Genomic DNA, 27,415 nt, shown 5'->3' with positions numbered 1-27,415 from the left:
TAGATGCATTTGCATCTCACTTCTGATGTGAGATGTTTGCTATTCTAGTTTTTAAAATAAAAGGTTCGTATAAAGTGAAATTTTGAATGGTTTTATTTTTTTCTTCGTATTTGATAATACAGCATGTATTTGATATTAATAAATAAGCCAGATGCATAATATTTACATTATTACTTTATTCTAATATCATAATTTCTCTTTCATATATTATATGTTTATTTATTTCGGTGTTTATCAATTAATATTGACTAAGAGTATCAGCTGGCAACATGAGATCAATTCAAAAATAATTGAACAAAAAAAATCAAGGAAAATAAACGAAAATGAGTTTTAGAAGAATATCATTTTATCTAGTAAAATACATATTCCTCAAATGGCAGAGCAATATTACCTACAGATATAGCTCGTACAGATATGTATGTATATATATACGAAGAAAAACATTATTATTTTATATATTATCAAAGTAAGTAAATGAGAACTAGTAAAATAATTCTCGAACTTGCCCAATAAAGTTAATGACAGTTTCAAGAACACTTGGGACAGGGAGAAAGTAGAGTTTTGCTACTCAACTGCTTTAATATGGAACAGTTTCGTTTGTACTTAACCTAATTCTCTGTTATCTGATGAACCTGGTGCTTCAAAAGTAAACAGAGCAATTGTTTAACTTTAAACTTATCCATCTATTGTTACTTAAACTAATCCTTGAACTCGATTTGACATTTCTGTTATAACTTTTAAAATTTAGAAAACGTACGGTAGTATATTATTTTTACTTATTTGCTTGCTATATATTTGTTATCAACACAATAACTGTGGCTTTAAAGTGATTGAGTCGGCTACTTTCAAAGTTTCTATAACACGGGAGCCACGGTCACCCGTATGTCAACGTGAACGGATGATCCGCTACCTCTCGACGGGCCCGTCCGGTGTCCTTGTAACTAAACGCCTTGTAAATAATCTGTAAACATGTCTTCATTAACCATAATGAGATAATATGTTGCAATCCTGTGGCCACTTTTGTGCAATGTGATTATCCCCGCTAATACACAATACCAACCAAGGTTTAGATTTATTGACGACATTTTTAAGTGACAACATCTTTGTTTAGTATTTAAACTCACCAGCCACATTATCTTTTTTAAACTGTATGTATAATTGAACTCTATATCGAAATATATTCGAATAACAGAGAAGGACGAAGTATGGAAATAATGATTGATATGACACCTTACGCCCTGTTTGCTTGCTGTATGTATTACGTCACTGCTGATTCCTGAACATTTAACTGGCGTCAACAGTCCACGATCTATGACTTCATAGCCTTTGATGTTGAAAAGAAGGAACGTTGATGTTCCTGAAAAATAATTAATTTACTTCCTTACAGTCTGGTGACGCAAAGGACTTTTGTATTAGTTTTAAACATTTAAAGGATTATAATAATGACGTAAAGAGATTTTTAAAAACTAAAAGAATTTAAAATATATAACAAGTATGATATATATATATATATATATATACTTGTTATATATTTTAAATTCTTTTAGTTTTTAAAAATCTCTATATATATATATATAGCTCGTATGAATTAATGTTATTCTGTATGTCCTTTGTAGACTCAGAAACTATTAGACTGATTATTACAATTTGTATGTATATGTATTTTCCACGTAGAAAAGGTTTGTATGCTACCCATTGATGTAGCTCCAAAACCAGGCGGCCGCGGCGCTGCAAAATTAAAAGTTATCAAAGCGCCTGCACATTATAAACTGCAATTATTAGTCAGATATTAAATAGCCAAACACTATTTGAAGGCGCTAGGTTTTTATGTATATTAGTCTTTAAAATACATTACTGGTTGAACTTATAACTTGGGTGTTACACCACTTTATAATAAAGTACATGTACATGTACAGTGGCTATAAACATACATTTTTGACAGGTATTCTTGATCGTGGCAACAAGGTAAACTCTACATCGGCGTTGTAAATGTAATTCCCTTCAAACAGCAGTGATCATGCACGGGGAAAGCTTACGAAGCCGCGGAAAACAGTTAGTAAAAAATAAAATAATTTAAAATGTACTTTGTAATTATTAGTCAGCCGTTCACTTTGTAGCCATAACATATCTAAGCAATCAAAACTATATAAATTAAAACTGACTTTTGGCTTATATACGTAATTAAAGAAAGAAATATAGAAATTAATAAATGGCCAATAATGATCAAAAAGACAAGCTAAAGAACCCCGACAAAAGAGAAAACTCTTTGTTTGTTTTTTATGGAAATGTGGAGCCTTCCAATCTAAGGATAGGAAGGTTGCCAAAATTGCCTCTGCGTTATCACGCCCCACACTGAGTAGACTACCACTCGCCTTACCCGCAGCAGAGAGGCTAACCATGTGAACGTTAAATTGAAAGGAGTAAAAACATAGAAATATTGTTCTCGCTGAAAATTAGGATTTATAATAATTAGCATTCCTATGACTAGTCTTGCGTGTATTCTTAATTATTCTTTATATTTTTGTTTGTTTATTTCTAAAGAAAGCGATCACAATCTAATCCACGCAATATCACTGATTTAGAGTTATCTAGCGTCCTGAATAAAAAAACGTTAGTCACTGTTTAATTAAAAAAAATTATATTCTAAAAGTAAATATAATGTTTCTTTAAATTTTTATACCACATGTTGTACCACATACAAGACGCAATTACAGTTGAAAATGTAATTATAAGAAACCCATAACTGTCAGACTGCAAGTTATTTATATTTGTACAACTCAAAACATCTAAAATTAAAATCTTTAACTGAAATAACTTTCATTACTAGAGCGTTATCACTATATGAAGTACCATTAGGAGAAGCAAGTTACTTGCAGACGAGTTACATGTTTGCCATACAGTAATTTACATTTTAACCATCATCGTAATCATAATAACTATTGTAATAAAGTACGATTGTGGTAATCGCATTTAAATGTTTGTTTGCGTTCTATATTTTTAGTAGGTAGTTCCTGTCTAATTGTCTCCATATAATACATTACTGGATTGTGTTTAGTATCAGTAAATTCAAAATTCAATAATATTACTTTTGTTTATTTTAATAAATAATATCATAAATGACCGTCGTAATTATATGGAATATTCTTAACCTTTAAAATTTAATTTACTACCATTTTAATTGTTTTAAAAAATATTGAGCGTAATTTTGCGCTTTGGACTGTGTTATATACAATGAAATACCGGGTGTCCACAAATGATTAGTAAAACTTTGTTTGGTAATAATAAAAATGCATTTCAAATTTAGATTTATTTAGTTTTATTTACATAAAGTGCAATCAAAAAGTTTCCTTCTAACTATCTTGTAGATCCCTGCATGCCCTGTATGGTCGAGTTCTATCTATGTGTTTTTCAACCTTTGTGGTAAAACCAGAAGAAAGGCTGCCGTAATTATTTCTCAGAGCTCACTGTGTGTATTTGTTATCTGGAAAGAGTGTACTTTATGAAGCCTCATAAGAAAACATATGTGAGTGAACAAAATGTAGGCTCCTCATCTATTCGGAAAAAACATTATAAATGGCAAGCGGCTACGTTTATCACAAATATTTATCTGCTGTACAATTTTTAACTGATAAGATAATATTTAAGTAATCTTCGTATATCCTTATGAACTATTGAATTAGAAATGTTGAGTTCATAACATAAAAAAGTAACAGTTAAAGTAAAGTAAAGGATGTCTTATTTTACCAGGTGATTTAAGGGCTAAGAAGGCCTCTGTTACATTCAATCTGGAGATCAACGGCTTAAAGGTGACTTCCTAACCTCCACTAACGGCCTCGAAGGCGATCTGTTTTCAAGGATAGGATCGCTCAGAGGTCGCCCATCCAAGCAGCAATCACGTTCAACGTTCCTTGATCTGGCGATAACAGCTGATTGTACCCGCTACACTGCGCTATTGGCAGATTGAAATCCAACAACGCGATTGGGTGTAGTGATGTCCTTCAAAGCGAATCTTCAATCTTGTTAACTCTTCCCAGTACAACGCGTGGTATTCCTGTGCTCTTACGTTCCTTACGCTACCAGTATTAGAAAACTCGTTTGTTTACCCATTGAATAATGTTGCTGTGGGGGGTGTTGTACTCACTGCGAACATAATGTCAATCGTGAGATAAATATTTAGTCTCTGTGAACCATATTACATACTCCACTTGATCTGTAGAATCAAACAAAACTCGGTCATATGGTTGACATAACCTACACCACAAGAAATCATTAATCATTTCAGGAGACCCCATGTTTAAAAAAATAAAAAGTTTATATACTCTGAAAATAATTGTTTAGTTATAAATACGATGTAATAAAAATTATAAAACATTCCTTCCAGCACAATAATTTACAATGCTCTCCGAGAACAACCACAGTTATGGGAATTTCCATTAAGTTTTTAATCACATTTTACTACATTTGTAACGTTATAATTGTCCATAAATATAAACACGAAGAAGAAATTTAAATTAATATGGAAAAGATTTTCTTTTAATTCAAATATAAAATATTGAAATGAAGGATATCTTTCTTTCTGAGAAATTATACTGTGCTGTGTGATCACGTTCCTGTAAAAATAACAACATAAATTACGTATATATCTTGATATTGATGCAACGTATTTATTTAAATTTTAAAAATTTTCCCATTTTATATTAATAAATAAAAATAGTTTTACAGGTTCAACGAAAACCTAGTTTTATAATGATAATAAACGTAAGTATTTTGTTTGTTAAAATAACAGAATTTAATCATTGTTTGTTTTAACCATTGCGCAAAATATTATATATATATTTTTCAAATACTCTTTACAATATTGACCACGTTTTGTAGTTTTGCTGTTTAAATCTTAAAAAGTTCAAATGGCGCTGTAAGCCTCCGCTAAAATGTACAATTTTTCTTTTACTTGAAACTCAATTCAGAATATATACAAAAAAATAATAGTAAAATTAGATTAAAACTTGGCAGGTCCACTGATTGAGACTTCAATATGGTAACAAACGAGACCGGATAATGGCTTTCAGTGAGTTGTCTCTAACGCGAGAACAAAAAATCCTCACAAGCTTTCTGTTGTATTTCTAAACAGCGATGTAACATCGTGAATTAAATATGAAGTAAAGTAAATTACGGCTAGAGCAATTAACAAGTAATTCAAACAGAGAAGAGAGGCGTATTATGCTAATTAGTAGAAAACATTTAAAATTGAATACCGTAAGAGATAATTTGATAAAAGAACTAATTTAATATAGTAACACCAAATCCAGTGTAATAAATATATACCTGTAAATAGTTGGGAGAATTTTTTATTGAATCTGGTAATTTAAAAATGTTTTATTTTTAACTTCATATACAAATGAATAAACAACATATACCAGGTATATGGTCGATAGCTATGTGATAAAAATTAACTATTGAGATGAGTGACGTATTAAAGGTTCTAATTTCAGCAAATAAGTTCCGTTGACATGAATGATTTTAGAAAGATGAAAGTAAGAAAAACATGAAAATAGGTTGAGCGCGAAAGTGAACGGTATGAGCCAATATACAGTGTTATACATTTCTAGGGGCAAGGGTCGTAATGGGCAATGGAGTGTAAGGATCCCATTCACGTGAAGCAACGATTTTTTAGACCTCAACTCTCTTGCAGAATTATTCCTGAGCCATATTAATTTCCAAATTCAAAACACTCTTTTGTCTGAGTACTTACGAAGACTTACCTCGGGGCTCTGTCTGTCTGTCTGGCAGCACGATATGTGGTAACATAACATTTTTAAATGTAAAAATAATAAAGTGCATTATTATTGCTATTCACTAAAATTCTGTAAACAAATATACTCAATTAATAAATAAAAAGAAACGAATTTAAATGAAATAAATATTCTCTAAATATTGAACTTTTTTTATTCAAACAAATCGCAATAACTCAAAATCAGCGTAGGAAAGAGGAAAAAAAAAAAAACTCAAACATGTTATTACTAATGTAACAAGTTTTTTTTATATGGATCATATAGAAAATAACAGAAATAGGCTCTAAAATGTGAACCCATGGTTTTGAAAAATCTGCAAACGGCTATTACAATTAGGGTAAGATGCAGCGCTGAATATAACAAAAGCAACAAGTATTAAAATAATTGTCAAAAATCGTCTTCTCAATCAACTGTCAAATCAAAGTAATGTAAATATTTCACAAGAAGTGTTTGTTACACGAATTACAATTTGTTTTAATTATAGTATGTCTGTTTTATTTCCACATTTTCTTTGAAATATACTTTTAATCCATTTGGGTACCATCAGAATGATGCATGGAGATTTAAAATGAGAATATGGCAAGTTTTTCTAATCAATTTTCACCTAAGAGAAAGTTGTCATAAAATTCCTGAACTACCACTAATACAATTTTGCGGCAATATCTAATGTATGACTTCTAGAATAATAACTAGTTTTACAATAACGAATACGAAAAAGTACCTTAACTTGTAAATCGTTTTTGAAACTTAGTTTAGTTCAGTCAAAATATCAAAGATCTACAACACAATTTGTTTTGATATTAAAGAAAATTATTGATTTAATATTATTATTGTTATATTATAATTGATATTAAAGTGGAATTCAAGATATAATAAAATATTGATACAATTTCTATTAAAGTTGACACTGGTGTGAAATATTAAAATGGCTTAATATCCACGCATTAGCACGTAACTATGAATGGAATGTCGGTGTGACGATAGGACAAACGCGTTGCTTTTATAGAGATGTAAGCAAAACAACCCGCCCACGCCACCATTATATTACGTCACCTAGGTGTTAACGTGCAGCCTGTACCGCTGTCCTGATGTGTCCCTTGATTTGCTATCCAGGGATTAATCAATAAATTTCCATTCAGTTTTCAACACTTTTGTTTTATCATACAATAGATTTTACTCGTAATAATCTCTACTTTTACTAAACTTTATTTAACCTTTCTTTGAGTTCTGTATTCAAATATAAATTTCTTGTTCATACATATATAAAGAGCTAAGTGCTGTTGAAAACATATGGGGTTTAAGAAACAAGTAATTTTTTACTTGGCTAAAACTCCATGCATTGCACTTCTTACTACATTTAATTTATCTCCTTCATGTTCCAATTAAGCTCTTCTGATTCTCCTAAGTTATGCAAAGTGTTACAAAAAGCGGAAACATGTTTTGAATATGGTTAAATATATGAACTATAAAATACACACACTATGTTCTATTTCGCTTCGTAAAGCGTCTGTCTCCCTTTACATATTTTTAATTAAAGAAATCATAACTTAAAATGTTTTTAATTACGCAGTTGTAATTCACTGCTCTGGGCACCTCTAGAAAATTTATAAATGTGAACGTAAAAGAGATAAAAGTAAAAAAAAGTTTTGCTAGGCGAAGTTAGCGCTAAGAAGTGCTCTCTAATACTTAACCTAAACTCACTCCCACTATGAATAAAGAGGATTATAACCATTTTAAAATGCGAATATTTATATATTAATGAAACACGACACTTGATTTTATTGCAAAACGAGAATATTTCACAACTGTGTGAGTTCAAGATGTAACGTGCTAAAGTATTTTTCGTACTTCAAGTTGTGAAACTTTCTGAGTTTTATGAACTTGATTATTATTATTAAGACAATTTCACTGATGACAAATATAAAATATGTGTTTTGGTTGAAACGATGAAAAGGAGGATAGTTGGGAGATATAAATTACTACCTAATGTGAATATGAATTCTACGAACTCAAGTGTCTATAGTTAACAACATTTTCTAACGTAACTCAATTTATGATGGGTTTTAGCACGTTGATTGTGGCAGACGCACTGGTGCGAAGTAGACTTCAGGTACAAAACAAGAACGCTCAGTACAAATCAGCAGTGAAGCTGTTGTATGGGATACTACAGCTTAAATGGGATACTACTTTCCTTTTCTTGTAAAAGGAAAAGCATAACTATTGAATATTTAAAGAACTATTGTTACAGCAGCCGTATAGCTAATTGCACATAGGACTAATCTTAATATTTGGGTGAAAATAACTGGGACTTTGGCCCTCAATCTTTCCTAGGACTGCATTTTTGGAAACTCGTGCGGATAGACATACAGAAATAAACCTTTTACAGCTAGCCGAGTTATATTTATATGTTGATGGTTTTCACTTTTAGAGCATTTAATATATTAAACAGCACACTCACATTAATATGGGTTATATTTAAACGGAATAAGAGCATTGTGAAATTTGAATATAGAAAAAGACAGTAATAAAAACAGAAACTTAATATTTTAATGATACAAATGGAGGAAGATTGAGGTTAGGAATGATTTATGAGCTTGGATGAAGACTGGGGTGGGGGAAGGCAATATGGATACAGATTATACTAGCGTTAGAGCATTTAATATATTAAACAGCACACTCACATTAATATGGGTTATATTTAAACGGAATAAGAGCATTGTAAAATTTGAATATAGAAAAAGACAGTAATAAAAACAGAAACTTAATATTTTAATAATAAAAATGGAGGGAGATTAAGGTTAGGAATGATTTATGGGCTTGGATGAAGACTGGGGTGGGGGAAGGCAATATGGATACAGATTATTCTAGGGTCGTCCAACAGTCGGGCGGTAGCTATGTGATATATTGTAATGACCATTATATCAATATTACTTTATAAGAATCTTTTACAAATCTTTTTCAATAACATATTTATATTTTACTAATACATTATGTGTTCATTGTAATAGATATAATCTTTCTACAGATATTTGGTGGAGTATTTATTGTTATTATGTAAAATTGTTACGTGTTGAATTTATTCTAACCAAATTACACAGTGATGTTTTGAATTGTAAAATTAGAACACACTATATGTTTTACTTTTAACTCGATAATATATTTGTTTTATAGTAATCTTAATTAAAAATAACTAAAATATTATTTTTACCAATAGTATGAGATGAGTCAGACCATGGCCGCGCGGAATATCGCTGCTTCCCCGCATGAGCACGGCGAGAGGGGAATGCTCTCCCACCACATGGCCGAGCCAGTCTATGTAACCTCGGCCAACTGGCAAGTCGAGAGAGTAAATCGTCAGTCGCGAACGTTCTAAAGTAAGGTTGACGACTGCGCTCGCTGCTTCTACATACTAGTGTGCTCGCTGACTCTACGTCACGACCCGACGTCGATCTCTAGGAGACAGTAGCTGTGTTCCTTATTCAATTATTTCAGCCATCAATAATTATTCTAATTTACACAGAATTATATACACAAATAAATAGAATTATATTTACGACGCAGCGCTTGGTACCTTTAATGTAACCGTTGTCAGCTTAGAACATGGACCATACATAGACTCAGCTGAGGGAATGCTACATTAACAACAAATATCAATTGAATAACAAAGGGTAGCGGGATGTTCTAGTTAATTTGCCTCCAATAACAAAATAACAACAAAATAACAAAACAAAACAAAATAACAAAAACAAAACAAAACAACAAAACAAAATAACAAAAACAAAACAAAACAACAAAACAAAATAACAAAAACAAAAAGCAACAAAATAAAACAAAACAAAATAACAAAATAACAACACAAAAACAAAACAAAATTGAGTTTCAGTTATGTCTACTGATGATATCAGTTGTTGTCAGGGAGACATTAACATAATAACATTTTCAGTCTTTCATAAACCATTTTAGTCGCTTTTACCGCCTCAAACGGCATAGAAAGGCACGGCAAAATGTTCCCAAATTATCTAATCTTGAATAAAAATGCTAGCGCATTAGAAATCAAAGAAATGGATTTTATTTTTTTATGTTTGACTTTAATTCCTTTGTTTAATCAACTCACATCTGTCTGTAGAGTGGGATATTTTCAGCATTATGACTAAATATTAAGTTATTCTGAGGTATCGTACATAGGTATGAGAATAATGTCGGTTGAAGAGTGAAAAAAAACTTTGGCCCAATCATTATTACTGCTATTAGTAAAAGAGCTTAAGAATGTCTTTACTACAAGCTTTAAAAAAGCTATGAATACCCAAAACTTGTTAATTAGTAAAAAAAGAGACATTGTTACCAGACAAGCTGACATAGCAGTTAGTTATAGTAGACCATATTTAGTATCATTCAAAGTATTTATTATATTATTTTATCTAAATATAATTATCACTGTAACCAATAATTTCCGTCATAGATATCCTAATATAGATGTAAGACGAGGTCTATGTACAACGACGGTACAAAGACTCAATTTGATTACATCCAAGGAGATGGAAATCTCTTCTAAAACTGATGAGCTTCCTTTCGTAGAACCTAGCTCAATCGGGGTTTTCTCCTTGCACATTTATATTATTTTGCATTTTGTACTCACCGTTAATAAACTAGAGTTATGTAGAAATTTTAGCTGTAAAATGTTCGTTTACATTTTTGACTAACAGCTTATTCCAAATTTTAACAAGTACAACATGCAAGTTTAGTCGTTTCAAGACGTACACGCAGCAGTTATTGGACTTAAGTAAAAGTAAAATTTTGCCACTTTGTTGCCAAAATAGAAAAAATGAACTCTCGAAATGTTATCTACGAGATGGCCTAATGTTTTTAGTACGTTCCTGTGTTCTTTGGAATATTTCTTACGAACTTAACTTTTATTAATACACTAATTTTACCTCCCCTTAAATGAAGAGGTTGAATGACAAATTACGAAGTATATACACTTCGCTCGGCACCAATTTTAAAAATCAGAGCTAAAAGTTTGCAGTTCAAAATAATTGTGGTGAACTTGAAGTGAGAAGAATCTAAAACGATTTCGAAGTAGGAAGAAACAAGAACTCACGTTAAACTAACTCGCGACGGAATCAGCCATTTATCGAGAAATCTTACATTTACAACAACATTGTCTTGTCAGAGGTTCACCATCATAAGTTTAAATTCTTTCAAATCTGGCAAATCAAAGGTCATTCCAGGTAATTAGATTTACTATGTACAAATTGACTTTATAATACATTACAGTGGAAGTCTCTTGTGAAAGGGCCAATTTAAGATACTAAGTATATTCATGTAACTGCCGGACAAAGCGCATGTCTTATTTCCCGGTAGGAGGGTTGTCGGTTACAAAGATCAACAGGGAAGAAATTAAACAGAAATTTCTACACGTGCCAATTATATTATCATTATACGAAGAATTTAGTTCCAAGGAAATTGGAAACATATAATGTACTAATGCATTCAGTGAGGAAAAAGTTAACCATTCATTTTCATCATAACATTATTATTTATAGAGTAAAAAGAAGAAAAATAAAATGGATAGTCAATGTTAAATTTCGGTGACAAGATTTGATTTCAACGTACTCTTGCGTTGTAGTAACCTACCTATCTCAATGGATCTTTTATTATTTGAACACTGAAACCTAATTTAAGGAATAAAAATGCGAATGTATCATCTGGAAAAAAAAATTTATCTGTGGATTTTATTTTGGGTGAAACTTTATTGCTACATAGAATAGAATAAATTCTATGATGGCGGAATTCCAACTATAGAATTTGGCAAAACTTCATTGAAGGCTATCCTCAGTAGGTTTACTGAATGTCTCTTTTGTATGTCGGAAGATTTAAACACTTCTTTCTGTATGATACTGCCTGTAAACCTCAACGAAAGTTACGCGACATGTGTGTGGCATAATTCTACCTAGCCTATAGACTTAATAAGTAACTTAATATACATGCTTGTTACTCCTATTTAAGTATCATAAACCACATCATTTATTTTTTGTTGTTGATCGGAATATTAATTATAGCTAATTATTAAAAAACTTTTGTGAGTTCGTTTTAAGGTAATTTTATTACAAGATGTATCCAAGCATCATTTACCTTTATTGAACTGAGAAATCCAACTAAACTAAACTTAGTTTAGGGATTGACGAAATCTTTAATGACTAATATAATCAACTAAAAGCTAATCAACTTAGATAGAATGTTAAATGAGTATAAATGTTTACTGTGGCAACAAAGAAATAAATCAACAGATAAACAAAATTGATGCTAGAGATATCGTAATGTTTGCTATCGTAAACTCGTAGCTAAACAAGCACTGTGTAAACGGCAGACAGACAGTATACCAACGTGATTCTTGGTTGTGCTATTTATTCAGTGTGGAGTCTTTATTAATGTTCTGCAGAGAGAATATATAATCAGAGTTCAGTAACAAACTTGGGTTATATATATACTTATGTCTAATGTATGCACACATACAAATGTACATAGACGTAATCACTATACATCGATTACGAAACGACTAATTTTACTAACTTTAAAACGATATATTTTTTAAAATCTTTTAAACAATAAAAATCAATGTTTTGCCTAATATCTCTTCTGCCCTTTGACATATGCAAAATTTTAAGTTTTGACCTAGTCCTAGGACCTTTGGATTACAATTATTACTTAACAGAAAAACATTTTTATCACAATTAAAAATTTCAAAATAAATTTAACAATATTTATTTTTTTACATTTTAAATCCACATTTGATTGATCTCACCATGAAAATTGTTGATAATATTGCAGTTAAATATGTTTTGAATCATCTATAAAAGTTTGGTTTCTGCATCGCTAAACGTTCTTAAGTTATAATGTAAACGGTAAAAAGTTTTCATTTAAAAGTAAAAAAAAAAAATGTTTGTTTTAGTGTCAGTGTTTCTGTACTCTAAAGCTAAAAAATTAAATACCCCAGAGATAAAAGTGACTTTACCTTTATTACTGTGCATTACTTGCAAATAAAACTAGAATTAATTATGCATGACCAAGAATGAATTCTTAATAAGTTGTATCCTAAACCTAAATTATTGTGTACGAATTGAAATTATAACAAATGAAAATGAAAGCAATAGACCGCTTTCTACATTGTAATTTTGATATTTGTATAGTTATAAAAAGTAAAATTTACTGTAATTATTAAGAAATTAAAAAACTCAAAGTAGAAATTGATTTTAGAATCATTTTATATTTTATACCCTTCGCTACTCGTATGTGAAGTTTTATTATTAGCCTATATGTTCTATTAAATGTGTAGGATGTAATGACTTACAGTATTATTTGTGTGATACTATTAAATAACGTTTGTGAAACATTTAAAATATTCAGATTTCATGAGACAGAATAGCAGGCTAAGAGGAGCGAGCCGATGTTGTAATATCGCAACTGCGCTGGAGGAATGTACAGTTAGTGGCCCAGGGAAGTTACGGAATGTTCGACCATTGCTCCAAAATACAGATAGATGCGTCAACGTATCAAACGCGTATGTGCATTTCAATATCTGAGTTTGATTATGAATATACGAGCGAGCTTTAGTTTTAGGTTCATTAATTATAATACTTCTGATCATTTTTCTAATTTATTAAGTTACGCTATTTTAATTTAAAAGTATATATTTGTGTACAAAATAATACTGGTAATCCATGATTTCAATTATTTTATTCTTTGTTTATTTATTTTATAACTTATGTTAATATTTTTAAATATAAGGTTTTTAAATAAATTTCTAATTTGTGCATCTAATATAATACGGCATGTTTAGTAATAATCTTTTAAAAATTATAGGTAATTTAACATATGATCGTTGTCAAAATATTCAAGTGGTAAAATAAAAAAAAGATGCAATAATTTAAATTTATAATTCTATTTTTTCAATTGTTGCATAATTTTTATATGCATTCTATAGCCTATCACGTATAGACATACAGTCAAACTGGGACAATTCCAACACTTTCATTTCGTTGTTTGAACAAAACTAACTTTTTTCAGTCTCTTGAAACTTTATTACGGCAAGGTGGGAGTACAAAAGCCATGTGCCTTGTTTCACTGAGTTTACACACAAAATTTCAAGTAGCTTTTTTCATTCTCAAGATGTTCTATGAATGACATACATTCAAAACAAATTGTTTCATCCACCGGTAGATAAAAGAGAAATTGTATCGGTCTACTGAGTGATAGGCTTCAATGACGCTCAGCCAAATTCCGAATTAACCACCATAAATATTGACTATGTAGCAATGATGTTTCAAGCAAAGTTTAAAGTCTAAAGATAATATTATTCTTAAAATATGAAATACATATACATTAAAAAGTAGAGTTTCGTAGTGTGTAATAAAAACCTCCATCAAACGTCAGCAAAGGTCATGGTAGTAAGCCGAATGTGGCTTTTTAATATGTCATAATGTCATATGCTTTTTCGTTTTTTACTTAAAAATTTATTTACTCTGCGATATTCTCATTTCAATTGTAGTTAGACATAAGAACAAAGTAAAAACTAATAATTTCATTAAATAATTTTTTTAGTAATCGTTGTGATTTTTCTTTAAATATTGGGATTTGAGGTAAGCTCGAGTAATGAAACAATGTATTTTGTGTTATATTAATATACACAAAGATAAACAGTTTCCAACATAATAGTAGCAATTGAAAAATATCAGGGAAATTTCTAACACAAGCAGTGACAAAGCGAAGAACTCCAATACACCAATAATGATTGATTAGGCGTCTCACGCCATGCCGGTGTTTGTTGTAATGCATACGAGCATAGAACCGCCAGCTTCATAATTTACAGTACTGCTGTCAAAGCCAATGTTTGGTACGAAGTAAAGGGGAAACAAAGAGGTACCTGAATTTTAGTGTCATTTGTGACACACAAATGTTGATAATTCCATATTAAAGCTTTATGTACGCTATAAGAATGACTTTACCTAATTTAAATAATAAGCAGTTCTAAATGCACACATTATCTGGTTAAAAACCATTTTAAACAATAGCGTTGTTCTCAATTCAATTTATGCAAATTTTGGATTCACTAGAGCCATCTTAAATTTTAAAATAAATTTATATTCATTTTAAACTCTACATCTCGTAGTTCAACCTAATATCGATGTTTGTTGATTAAAGAAGGATTGGCTAAGTTCTTTATTGTGACAGGCGAAGTCATATGAAGTAAGAAACATATACGAGTATCGAGATCACGTTTCTTGACAAAAGACAAGATCTCAATAGAAGCTAATGTTAAATATAATATTTAATGTGAAACTTTACCCAAGCCCCCTTTGTAATGAAGAACATCTTTGTCATAGCAGCTTCATTATTGGAGACTGTCACTGTCTTTCATCTGAAATCCACCTCTCTCTGCCTTAATCAGAAGTGATTTAATGTTTCAATCACATACATTTCAAACAATAACTTTCTTCCTATATGTTCAAATGACGTTAAATTTTTTTAAAACACAAAATGTATTTTTTTATAAAAAAAACATACGAATGATGTACGTCATAAATATTTTGTACGTCATGCCCCATGTTAGTTTCCAATTAACATGCAGCAGATTGTGGGGTAGTGAAGTTAAAAACTCACTGGTTATTATAAGTACATATAAGCAAGTTTAGAATAAAATGCTACTATATTTCAAGAAAATAAGAACAAATGTGAGATGAGAAATGGGCTTATTTTGTAACAACAGTACAATGATACAGTAAGCTAAGCTATCGTATGACCGTGTTCGACCTTTGGGAGTCGTTTATTCTGCCTCTAGTCCCAGACTGGTTTATATAAACATCTTACGTTATTGTACGTTAATAGTACAATATTGCAGTCAATCAAGCTATCACCTGAGCATGTTTAGACCTTTGGGAGTCGTTTATTCTGCCTCTAGTCCCAGACTGGTTTATAACATCTTACGTTATTTTACGTTAATAGTACAATATTGCAGTCAATCAAGCTATCGTATGAGCATGTTCGATCTTCATGGATTGTTTAATCTCTCGCTATTAACATATAGATCCATATAAACACATAACGTTAGTGCCTACCAAAATTAAACTGATTTAGTAAGGTTAGCTGCCACACGAGCATATAGGACCTTTGGGAGTCATTCATTGCCTATTTAAGTACATAACATTTGTAATGTTATGTACTTTTGTAATTGTTGAAATGTTAAAGATGGAGCTTGTATTGGCTACTTGTAACTTATTAATACTTATTGTCTATATTTATTAATACATAAATATAGACATTTTAGAGTATTAAAAAACGGTGATGTGTCCTGGCGTTGTTTGGGGAAAACCTGCAATGCATCAATTAGGAGTGACGCCGAAGTGACGGTGGTTAGTGTTACCAACGATAAGCATACTGGACAACACCCTGTCACCCTGAGACGTCTGTCTGCAGCTGCTTCACCGGCCCAGTCTCCGGCATCGCAGACACCCACACTCGCCACACCACTCAACACCCCCCTACCCGCTCCTTCATCACCTACTGCACTGACAACCCCCTCGACCCCCGCCCACTGCATCACACCCATAGCAATCTCTACAAATACTTCCTCTTCATCAACTCACCCGCTTCCTGACCTCAATTCTTTGCTGGAAGAAAATACACTTCTGAAGGAAGAAATAAAACGCCTACAGACCGAACTAAAATCTATATTAGACCATGCTATCGAGTCAGACAAGCGCCTTAGTCTATACACATCCGAAATTTTTGGATCCGCAACTTCCCAGTCATCAAAAACCCGTAAAAACCAATGACGGTGCGGTACAGTGCGACCCAATCCCTCTAATCACCCAAGAAACTCAAACCCTTCCTGTTTCAATCCCAGTTCCTGACCATAGCAATAAAATTATAGGCAGTTTAAAAACCACAGTAGAAGTATTGGAGGCTGAAATTGAATGTTTGCAACTGCAACATGCACAGTGCGTCTGCAAGAATCGAAATGAAACCTGGAAACTCGTAAAACACAAAAAAAAACAAAAAAACAAACAATCCATTTCCTGTCCAAGGGGATCCGCCACCATTTCAGTAATTTTTTTTATTTTACTAAAAATAATGGTTTTTTCTCTCATTACTGATCCATTAGCATGTAAATAAAAATAATGCTACAAAAAATTAATTTTTTTTTCATTATTTATATTTTTTTGATATTTTTTCAAAAAAAAGTTAAATGCGAAAAATGGAAATAACTTTTTTATTTTTTAAGATATTTAAAGAAACTTAATATTTTTTTATTCCCTATGAGATGCTCTATTTTTAATGGTATAAAGACTATCATAGGACTAAAATTCTTAATTTTATAGATTTATTTGTAAAAACATAAAATTTTACCTCAAATTTGTGAAAACAATATTTAATAAAATAAATACTTACTCACCTAGAAGGTTGTCTATACCATTAAAATTAGTTCATGGTATAAGGGTGCTGAGGTAAAAATTTTCAATAGTCTATGTCCAAAACTCTTGAAGTTATTTTAAAAATTGTGTTAAGAAACTAAACTTTCGGAAATCGTCAACGAAAGTCTGTAAATACATAAACTCTACTGAAACTCTCCTGCTCCATATGTAACACCTTCTACTATCTTCTTATCTTCTGAAGCTATCTGTCTGCTTTTCAACAACTTCCTATATTTTTGATTCTTTCCTGTAGCCCTCACATTCTTAGTGCGTAGCCGTTTAGAGTCTCTTTGCACTGAATATTTTGAAGTATTTGTTCCTGGGAGATCTTGCAAGCCTGTTGTAGCTGTGTTATTGTGATGAAGTAACCTTGATTATAAATACAAATTGCTACAAATGTTTACTTATAGCATAATAATAGAACACATTCACTAGAACATAACCTCAAATCTGTCAACTGACCACAGTGTAAACACACAAATCAGAATCAGTCCACAAACATAGAGGTCATTAAATTTACATTTATAGGCCTGTGTTATAGTAATGTACACAATATGTGGATGTAATTTCAATATACATTTATATTATACATAATAAGAAACATATTATATGTATAAGTAATAAACATTTGTGTAATGTATAAAAATGTTTGAAAATGTAAAAAAATATATAAATTCGCCACTTTTCTTTTATTTAATTTTTTAAATTAAATATTGGTCAGGATGCCATAAAACTTCAAGAAAATATTTTAAACGAGATTTACTATAAGAATATGTAATAAAAAAAAAATTGAAAAAAATTAAAAAAAAATACCTATTGAAATGGTGGCGGATCCCCGCACCCCTCGAAACAGTGTAAACCAAGTAATTCACAGTCTCCTAACCCACCTAAAGTTCCAAACCCGACACCATTTTCACCATCAAAGCCTACGAAAATTCCAATTAAATGTAAAAATAACAACCGAAAACCAAAACCTCTTCCACTACCTGTATCTAACCCCATACCTTTCGAGTCGGTTGTGATCGAGGGAGATAGCCACGTCCGCCACATCGCTGGAATGACATCCCAGCTCCTCTCTCGACGCGTTTCTGTGACAGGGGTCTGCAAGCCTGGGGCGAGGCTGCTTCAGATCACCTCATCCCAACCTCAGCCGGTGACGAAAGGGACTCGATGCAGCGTCCTGATCGCCGGAACCAATGACCTTGCTTCCGGGGAGCAGCGGAATATATACGACAACCTGGAGAAGAGGATCACGTCCGTAGCTTCTCACAGATTGTCGCCACGCTGCCCCATCGCCACGACTTGCCCTCTACGCACGATAGTAACCAGCACACCGCCCTCGTGAATGCCTATATAGAAGAACTGGCTGCTAGGCACCACATCTCTGTCCTAGATATGAACAGACTGCAGCGGAAGCACTTCACGAGGCACGGGATGCATCTCCACACTAGAGGGAAGTGGCAGCTGGCCAGACTCATCGTGGAGGCTCTTGGCGGGTTGAGCACCTCGACTGTTGCGGCCAAGAAGGCTGAGGTTGCTCTTGACACCCGCACTGCCGTCCCACCAATGCTGCCGCCGCCGCCGCGCCGCCGCCGCCACCGTCAGACTCTATACAGTTGACTCCAGAGCCCCCGATGCCGACTATATCTTGTGGCGACGCCATGAATGAAGATCGAAGAAACGGCCCTGTTGTCCATTCTGCAGCTTCAAATTTACAAGAGCAAAGAATTGAGACTGCTTTTTTAGGGACTCCTCTTGAAATCAGCGGACAAAATTGGCAAAAAATCGCCATCAAAAACGAACAAACTCAAAAATTTACAAACAAATTGAACTGAAACTGCTTCATCAAAATGCTCAATTTGCAACCAACAAACTGGAAGAAATTCAACTCATGTGCGAGGATCTCAAAACAGATCTTCTTGTTGTCACTGAAAACGGTTTCAACAGTGATAACATCGCACTGTGCAAAATTCCAAATTATAAATTGGCTTCCGCGTACTGTAGACCCTACTCCAAAGGAGAAGGGGTTGCTATTTTTATAAAACAAAATTTCACGTTTGCACCCTTCCGATCCAAGAATCACTCGAAAAAGATTATGAAGCAGTCGGAATCAAAATTCAAACAGACAAATCAAAATTAGTAGTGATCGGAATATATAGGTCTCCCAATGGAAACGAAGATATTTTTTTTTTCAAAATGCGAACAATTACTGACAGACCTGACTGATTAACGTCAGGAATATTTCGTGGTGGGGGATTTCAACATTGACGCGTTGGACAACACACACCATTCCACAGTTCGATTAGTTGATTTACTTAGGTCATTCAACCTGGAGTTGTTAGTCAAAACTCCGACGAGAGTGACGGCCACAACCCAATCAGCTATCGACAACATCATCACCAATCATCCAAGTGTCGCGGTATCTGTGGTAAACACAGCTATATCTGACCACTACGGGCAAGAAGCTGTCTTCAGTGGAATGAAACTTAAAAGGGAGCCCAAAATTAACCAAACAATAAGAGACACAAGGCCAGAAAACATCGCTCACCTCAACACTTCCCTGTCAACAGAAAAGTGGAGTTTCCTTCACTCTTCTCAATCTGTAGAGCAGCAGTTCAAAACATTTAACGACGTCCTAAATTTCCATATTAACACATGCTGCCCTACAAAAACGATTAATATTTGCGAAAAAAACGTCAAAAAAAACAGATGGATCACAAAAGGTATTCTGGTTTCGAGAGAGAAAGTGAAATTTTTCTCTGAAATTAACAAAACGTACTTGTAATGAAAATTTCAAAACATTCTTCAAAAAATACAAAAAAATTTACAGGAAAGGGATCCAAGCTGCGAAAGCATACGATGTCTCCAAATCTATTCTATCTTCTAAAAATATTTCAAAAACAACTTGGGACATCATTAACAATAAAACAAAAGTTAAAAAACAAATCAAAATTAAAAATGGGAATATACTTGTGGGGGATGGAACTGAGGTTGCTAATCAGTTTAACGAATTTTTCGCATCCGTTGCTGTTGGGAAAGGTCCTCGGCCGTCTGAACCGCAAGTACGTCCCTCGCGAAGACAGAGTCCAGCAGCCTCAATGTTGCTGAAGCCTGTCACTAAGGATGAGCTTTACCGAATTATTCAGCAGCTCCCAGCCAAAAAGTCAAATGATCTTAATCTAATGTCCACATGGCTCATCAAACAATGCTGCAAGCATTTGGTAAGACCTTTAAATAAATTGGTAAATTCTTCATTCCAAACAGGAGTTTTCCCCTCCCTCCTGAAAATTGCAAAAGTTGTTCCAATTTTCAAAAAAGACGATCAATTTTCAATCAATAACTATCGGCCTGTCTCAATTTTGCCAGTATTGAGCAAAATGTTTGAACAGCTTTTTCTCATAAGAATGCTTCAATTTTTAGACAAATACAGTCAGCTCTCAAATGAACAATTTGGATTCAGAAAGGGCAAATCGACGACTGACGCAGTAGTGAGTCTTGTCGATATGATTGTAGAGGGAATAGAATGTCGGAACAACACAATGAGTGTGTTCTTAGACTTGTCCAAAGCATTCGACTGCGTTGACCATAGCATACTGCTCGACAGACTTGGGTCCCATGGCATCAGAGGCGTGCCCCTTAAATGGCTTAGCTCATTTCTAAGTCATAGATCCCAAGTTGTCCAAATATCAAATCAATCGTCAAGACCAATAGAACTGAGGTACGGTGTTCCCCAGGGATCCATTCTCAGTCCTGTGCTTTTCCTGCTTTATTTCAACGACATAGGATCATCACTTCTGCATGGAGGACTAGTGCAGTATGCTGATGATACGACTCTGTTTTAGTGCAAGATCAAGTAAAGTGTTGGAACAACAGGCCTTTGTTGACATCAATAACTGTGTACAATACTTCCAAAGCCTCAATCTCACAACAAACTCCTCAAAATCCAACGTTTTAAATTTTGCTTTGTGCGATGTAGGCAACCATTGTGGATCTGCCGTCTTGTTATCTGATTCCACACTGGAAGAAGTCCTCTCTTCAACATTCCTAGGAATACACCTTGATCGAGGGTTGATTTGGAATGAACACATCAATCATGTTTGCGCAAAAATTTCCTCAGGCATTTATGTCTTGAGATCCTTAGCAAAATACTGCCCAAGTCAGGTACTGATAACGGCGTATTATGGCTTAATTTACCCCCATTTGTCTTACGGAGTGGTCCTGTGGGGAGCGTGCGCAAGCTCTCAGTTTCAGAGAGCATTCAAACTCCAAAAAAAAGCTATTCGAGTAATTGCAAAAATAAAATTCAGAGAGTCGTGCAGGCAAGCCTTTAAGGAATTACAGCTGTTAACTCTCCAGTGTCTGTAAATTTTAGAAACCACTTTGTTTTGTATGTATAAGTGTGCCTTAAGCAGAGGCCGGTACATACATACGCATGAGACACGAGGTAGAGAATTACTATGAACTGCAAGCCACAGAACAGTGGTTTTTGAACACCTGCCCTCACAGGCAGGTGTTAATTTTATTAACAGACTGCCAAATTCAATAAAAAAATTCCCTAACGCCCAAGGCGTTCAAAAGGCGCCTTAAACACCTCTTGGTGTCACAAGCATTTTATAATGCAGGGGAGTTTTTAGCATTTAACTGGGAGACCGCCCAATTATACGACTGATTCTGCTGTTTAAAGTGGGATATATTGGCGAAGGATGAAAGGTGCATAAGTGTAAAATTGTATGTGTGAATGAGAATTTTGTGGCATGAATGTAAGAAATTTTAGATTAAAATTAGTGACGTTTGCTATACATTGTAATATTGTCGCTGCAATAAAGCTGATTTGATTTGATTCAAAAACATAAAGCAATATTCAAACATTTTAAATATTAAAAGTTTTAAATATTGGTTTATGTGTTTTAAAATTTAAATAAGTTAACCTTTGTGATTGCGTAACATCAGCTTGTACTGGTGTACTATAATTGTCTAGCTATAATACACGTAGTTAAGTAAGCGTTTGCATAAAGAAATCACGACATTTGTATAAAATAACAACATAAATCAAATTTATCAGTGATATTTGTTTATATTTTATCTATTGTACTTAATTATTAGAGATAATTAAAACAGCTTATATTCATAAGTGTTTACTAACTGTATGTGTATCTTTTTATTAAAAAATATATTTGTTCGACGTAAATATCTTTTTAATACGGTAAATTCATTCATGTCATGAAAGTCTCTGATAATCCAGCCGGTGGCCTCAAGTGAGTCTTTGCGATAACTAACGATGACAGCGGAGAGTGCCTTTCAGTGAGATTGCTTCTAAAGCGGCTATAGACATGTCTGCGGGGACTCATTGATTACTAGGAACACTTTGCAACCAGCAATGGAGAATATGTCCCTCAGTATAATTTGACTTTTATGTAATTTATTTGTAGATAGGATGTGTACAATGTACACGGCATTGAGCCTAAAATGAAGTGTGAAAATTAATTGTGGTAAAGAATATTATCTACTTATTTAATGTGTTGATTATCAAGGAGACAGAATTACAACTCTACACGTGTCACATGAGTTTGCATCCACAGCTCATTTCATTCTCTTGATGTACTGCGGACAGATTAACAGTCGGGAAATCAGATAGAAAAGACATTTTTACATATCCACAGCAGACCAAAGAGATATTAGGTCAGCTTATTGAGTGATAGGCTTTAATGACGCTCAGCCAAACTCCATGGTTGGTCATGCACCATCATAAAACTTAATCTTGTCTATGTAGAAATGAAGCTTCATGAAAACTTTGAAGTTTACAAATTCTTAATAAATCTAGCCTGACAAGTTTGTTCATAAAATTAGGTTACAGTAAATTAGATTACGTATTACATTAAACCTAATGACATTTTATTATATGAATAAACAATCATATTTAAAATAATAACAGTTCCGGCAAGGTTATTAAAATGCGAGAGTACGCTGAAATAAAGTTCAAGTTCATTCTTAAATTATTATATTTTACTCTTAAAATTTCATATTGCACTCTGTTTGTTTACAGATTTACAGGGATTTATTCAGCTATTTTCTCTTTGCCTTTAGGCTGAAGGATGAACGGACAAGCAAACATACAGATAAAGGTGCAGTATAAAGGTAACGTTTGTGGGGGGGAGCAGTCAATAGTCTTACTGCAGCTGACGTGGGAGGGTGTGGACTACCTAGAGCTACAAGACATTCCGTACTTTTGCTTTATTTAACATAGATGCCCTGATCATACTACCTTACCTAAAACAAAAAAATGAACTTATGAACGTACTTGCACCAGTACAGAGTCACTCTGGTCTACCCGGCATCTCTATCCTTATCCAGAGACATCCGTGTACGGATGGCTCTCTACGGCCCTTACGTATCGTCCTTGTAATCACCGCTTATCTGACCGTACGTCCAATGTACTTTGAGTCTTCTTATCCGCTTTATAGACTATGGAGAATTCCCACAACAGTACAGAAGAAGGGAATTTTCCTCTTGAATTGGGCTCCTTCATCACAATATCTCTCAAGAGATGCGGGTGTTTTAGATACAAATAAAAGTTACCCATTTTCAGATACAGAGTCATTTTAAGCGATTTAAACTTAAGCGAGATAATATAATAAACTTTACATTAAAAATGTTTACTCTTACAGTTCCGGGAAAAATTAACTTTGGAAGATAAAGAATGTCTTAAATGTAAAGAAACTAAAAAAATTTCAGAGTTTAATAGTGATCACTATAGTAGAGATAAGAAAGACTCATATTGTAAAGATTGTGGTAAAGAAGAATCACCATAGATTATATTATGAAGATACTCAATGTGAATGTGGAAGAACTATAAAATGGTTAAATAATTATCAAAAACATTTACAAACCAAATATCATAAGTTAAGAGTTTAACATTTTCATTGTGTAATAATTTTTTCTATTTAAATGGAGTCTCAAAAGAAATGTACAAAGTGTCAAGAAGAGAATAGAAAAGACTGTTATTGTAAGGAATTATACGTTTAAAATGAAACAAATTAACTTTAGAAGAGAAAAAGTGTTACTTTTGTAAAGAAATTAAAAAATATTTCTGAATTTAATAACTGGCAGTATAGTAAAGATAGAAAAGATGCTTTTTGCAAAGATTGTGCTAAAAAAAATTTTCAGCGAAAGTTATAAAAACGAAATGCCTTGTGAATATGAAAAAAAGATTTTACAATGGTTACCTAGTTATGCTAAACATTTACAAACAAAATATAATAAAATCGAGAGTTTTTTAGTAAAATTTAGAAACATTTTCATCGTGTAATTTAGATATTCTATAAATCAGTCGAGATTCTGCCATATTTGTAGTAAAATGATTTCCGTTGTATAAAATATTCAAAGATTCTTTCATTTGGTTATACAGATTGATAGAATTTGGTTTCGTCATCAATGAACAAAATCTCTAATTCAGGATAATTTATTTTTAGATGTTTTAAATCGGTTTGGTATTTCTCTCTTTTGAGCTCTGATAACGTAATAAGGCCATTCCCACATGTGATTCTTCTTAATTAATACAAAAAACATGGTGCTTTTTCTTATCAAAATTTTTACATATCATATCTCTCTTCATTAATTCCATTCGCAATTCTTGATTCTCTATTTTCAAGGATTTCATTTCATCTTTAATTTGTAACTGTTTTTTTATTTCATCTTTTAACTGCTTATTTTCGTTTTCAAGTTTTGTAACACAACAAATTTACGAATACTTGGTAAAACTTCTTCTAAAACCCAATCTTGAAACATTTCTGCTATTTTCATTTTAGATTTCAGTATTAAAGAATATATGCCTGGTTCATTGATGAAAATAGTGTCTGGATGTAATTTTTTGTAAGAGTCGCGATTCGATACCCTTGTCAGAATCTATGTTTTCAAAGCTTTTTTTTGTATTTTTCTTTAACATGATCTATGATAGCTTGTCTCGTATTTTAAAATTCCAATATTTCTGCAACATCTTTAGCCTTAAACCAAAATTCATTATTTCGTCAACAATTGTAAAGATATGTTTGCTTTTAAATCTAAGGTTGATTATTGAGTAGGTCTACAACTGACTCCATTTAGATAGAAAAGAAATTTAACTAGTTACTTGCAATCTTAAATATATTGTTGTTTTACTCTCATTATTTAATAGATTTCCTTCAGAGTCTTGAATAGTCAGAACGATTTTTTGAATTCTTTTAATATTTTTTCTAATTGGAATATAATCGATTTCATTTGGTTTTTTCACTGATTTTTGATCCATAAGCAACATTTGGGAAAAAAGTGTACAAAATTTCAGATTCTTTGTGTAAATGTTCGGTATGATTTTCAAAACTAGGTTCAACGAGATTGCAGTGCACTTCAATTACATCGAACGGTCTAAATTTTGGCGTTTTATTTCCTAAATATACCTGATTTGGCTCAATAGTTTCTTGAACAAACCCTAACAATTCTACAATAATTGCTGAAAAACATTATTCTTACTGGTGATTTTAATTGAATTTTATTAGAGAGATAATTTTTTTGCATTTCAAACTTGTTTTCGTCAAAGTTTAAAGATTTATCTGATTGTTTGAATGTTTTCAGATAATTTTTAAGGGAATTTTTTATTTGATCGAAGGTATAATATCCTTTGTTTAAACCATAGTATTTTGTTATGTTCTTCTCACTAAATAAATCCTATGCAATAAGGAGAACTTTCACTAATATTTATTACAAAATTGTCAGAATAAAAACCGCTTAAACCGATAAAATAATTTGATTCTTCCTCTAAGTGTATAGGATGTTCCAAGTTTAAAACTAATTTAGAGCTTTCTGAAGTCAACTTGAACAGCTTCATTTTCGCAAGCGTTGCTTCAAGATGAAAATCTTCTATTTAAATGGAGAAAATTTTTTAAAGCAAAAAGATCAGATAAAACTTTCAAACGTTTTGAAGAAAATAAGAAAGATCAACCAATCAGATTGTTAATTGTTTGGTTCAAGTGGATGTGGAAAAACAACTTTACTATTGAATTTTATCTACAATAGGTTGATTCCTTATTCCAATTTGTATGTTTTTAGTAAATCTTTAGAACAAGACGCCTATAAAAAATTACAAGAAAGATTTGAAAATATTGAGAAGAACTTAAGTAAGAAAATATCATATTTTTATAATGCTTCTGAGGACATAGTTCCGTTAAGCGAATGTAAACCCAATTCGTTAATCGTTTTTGATGATTGTATTTTGGGAAAATCAGGACGTTATTAAGGAATATTTCGTAATGTCTCGTCACAAAAACAAATCTTGTATCTATCTTTCTCAATGCTTTTCAAAGGTTGATAAACAAGTTATTAGAAATAATTTGAATATGTTGTGTGTTTTTAAGCAAGACGATCACTATTCGAGAAAGATTTACAACAATTATGTGGGATCTGATATGAGTTTTAACCACTTTAATGAATTGTGTGATAAAATTTGGAAAGAAGACTATGGATTTTTAAACTATTAATCTAACTTTGAAGCCTAAAAATGGTAAATATTTGAATAAATTTTCCAATATAAACGTGTGATAATCTAGTTGTTTTCATGATTTTACGTTCACGTTTACGTTTCGTGTTCTCGTTTTTACGTTCCACGTTCACGTTCCACGTTCACGTTCATGTTTCACGTTCATGTTTCACGTTCGTGTTTACGTTTCACGTTCATGTTTTCACGTTCGTGTTTCACGTTCCACGTTCACGTTTTACGTTCCGTGTTCACGTTTCGTGTTCACGTTTCCACGTTCCACGTTTTACGTTTCAAAAATTTTCCTAAATAAATGGCGAAACGTAAACTTCTGAAGAAGCGAAAAAACTTGATCAAATAGAAAAGAAATTAATCAAAGAATTTAAAGAACAGATTCGAATTGATGAAAAAGAACAAGAATTTATTCAAAAAATTAATCAACCTGTAACATCTGCAATAAAAAATGTTGAGGGCAAAATTGAAAATGTTTTAAGCGATAATCAAAATTTGATGAATTTGGTTCCAGTTTGTACGACAATTTGCTGATATTTCGATACCAGAATCTGAGTTTGAATTGCCAAAATTACCATCTTCAACACCATTTAGACCTCGAATCATTGAAGACTCTACCATAGTTGAACCAATAAGTCCTGGAA

This window comes from Homalodisca vitripennis, chromosome 4, assembly GCF_021130785.1.
Source record: "Homalodisca vitripennis isolate AUS2020 chromosome 4, UT_GWSS_2.1, whole genome shotgun sequence".
Lineage (NCBI taxonomy): Eukaryota > Metazoa > Arthropoda > Insecta > Hemiptera > Cicadellidae > Homalodisca > Homalodisca vitripennis.
Note: the sequence above shows the minus strand (reverse complement) of the source record.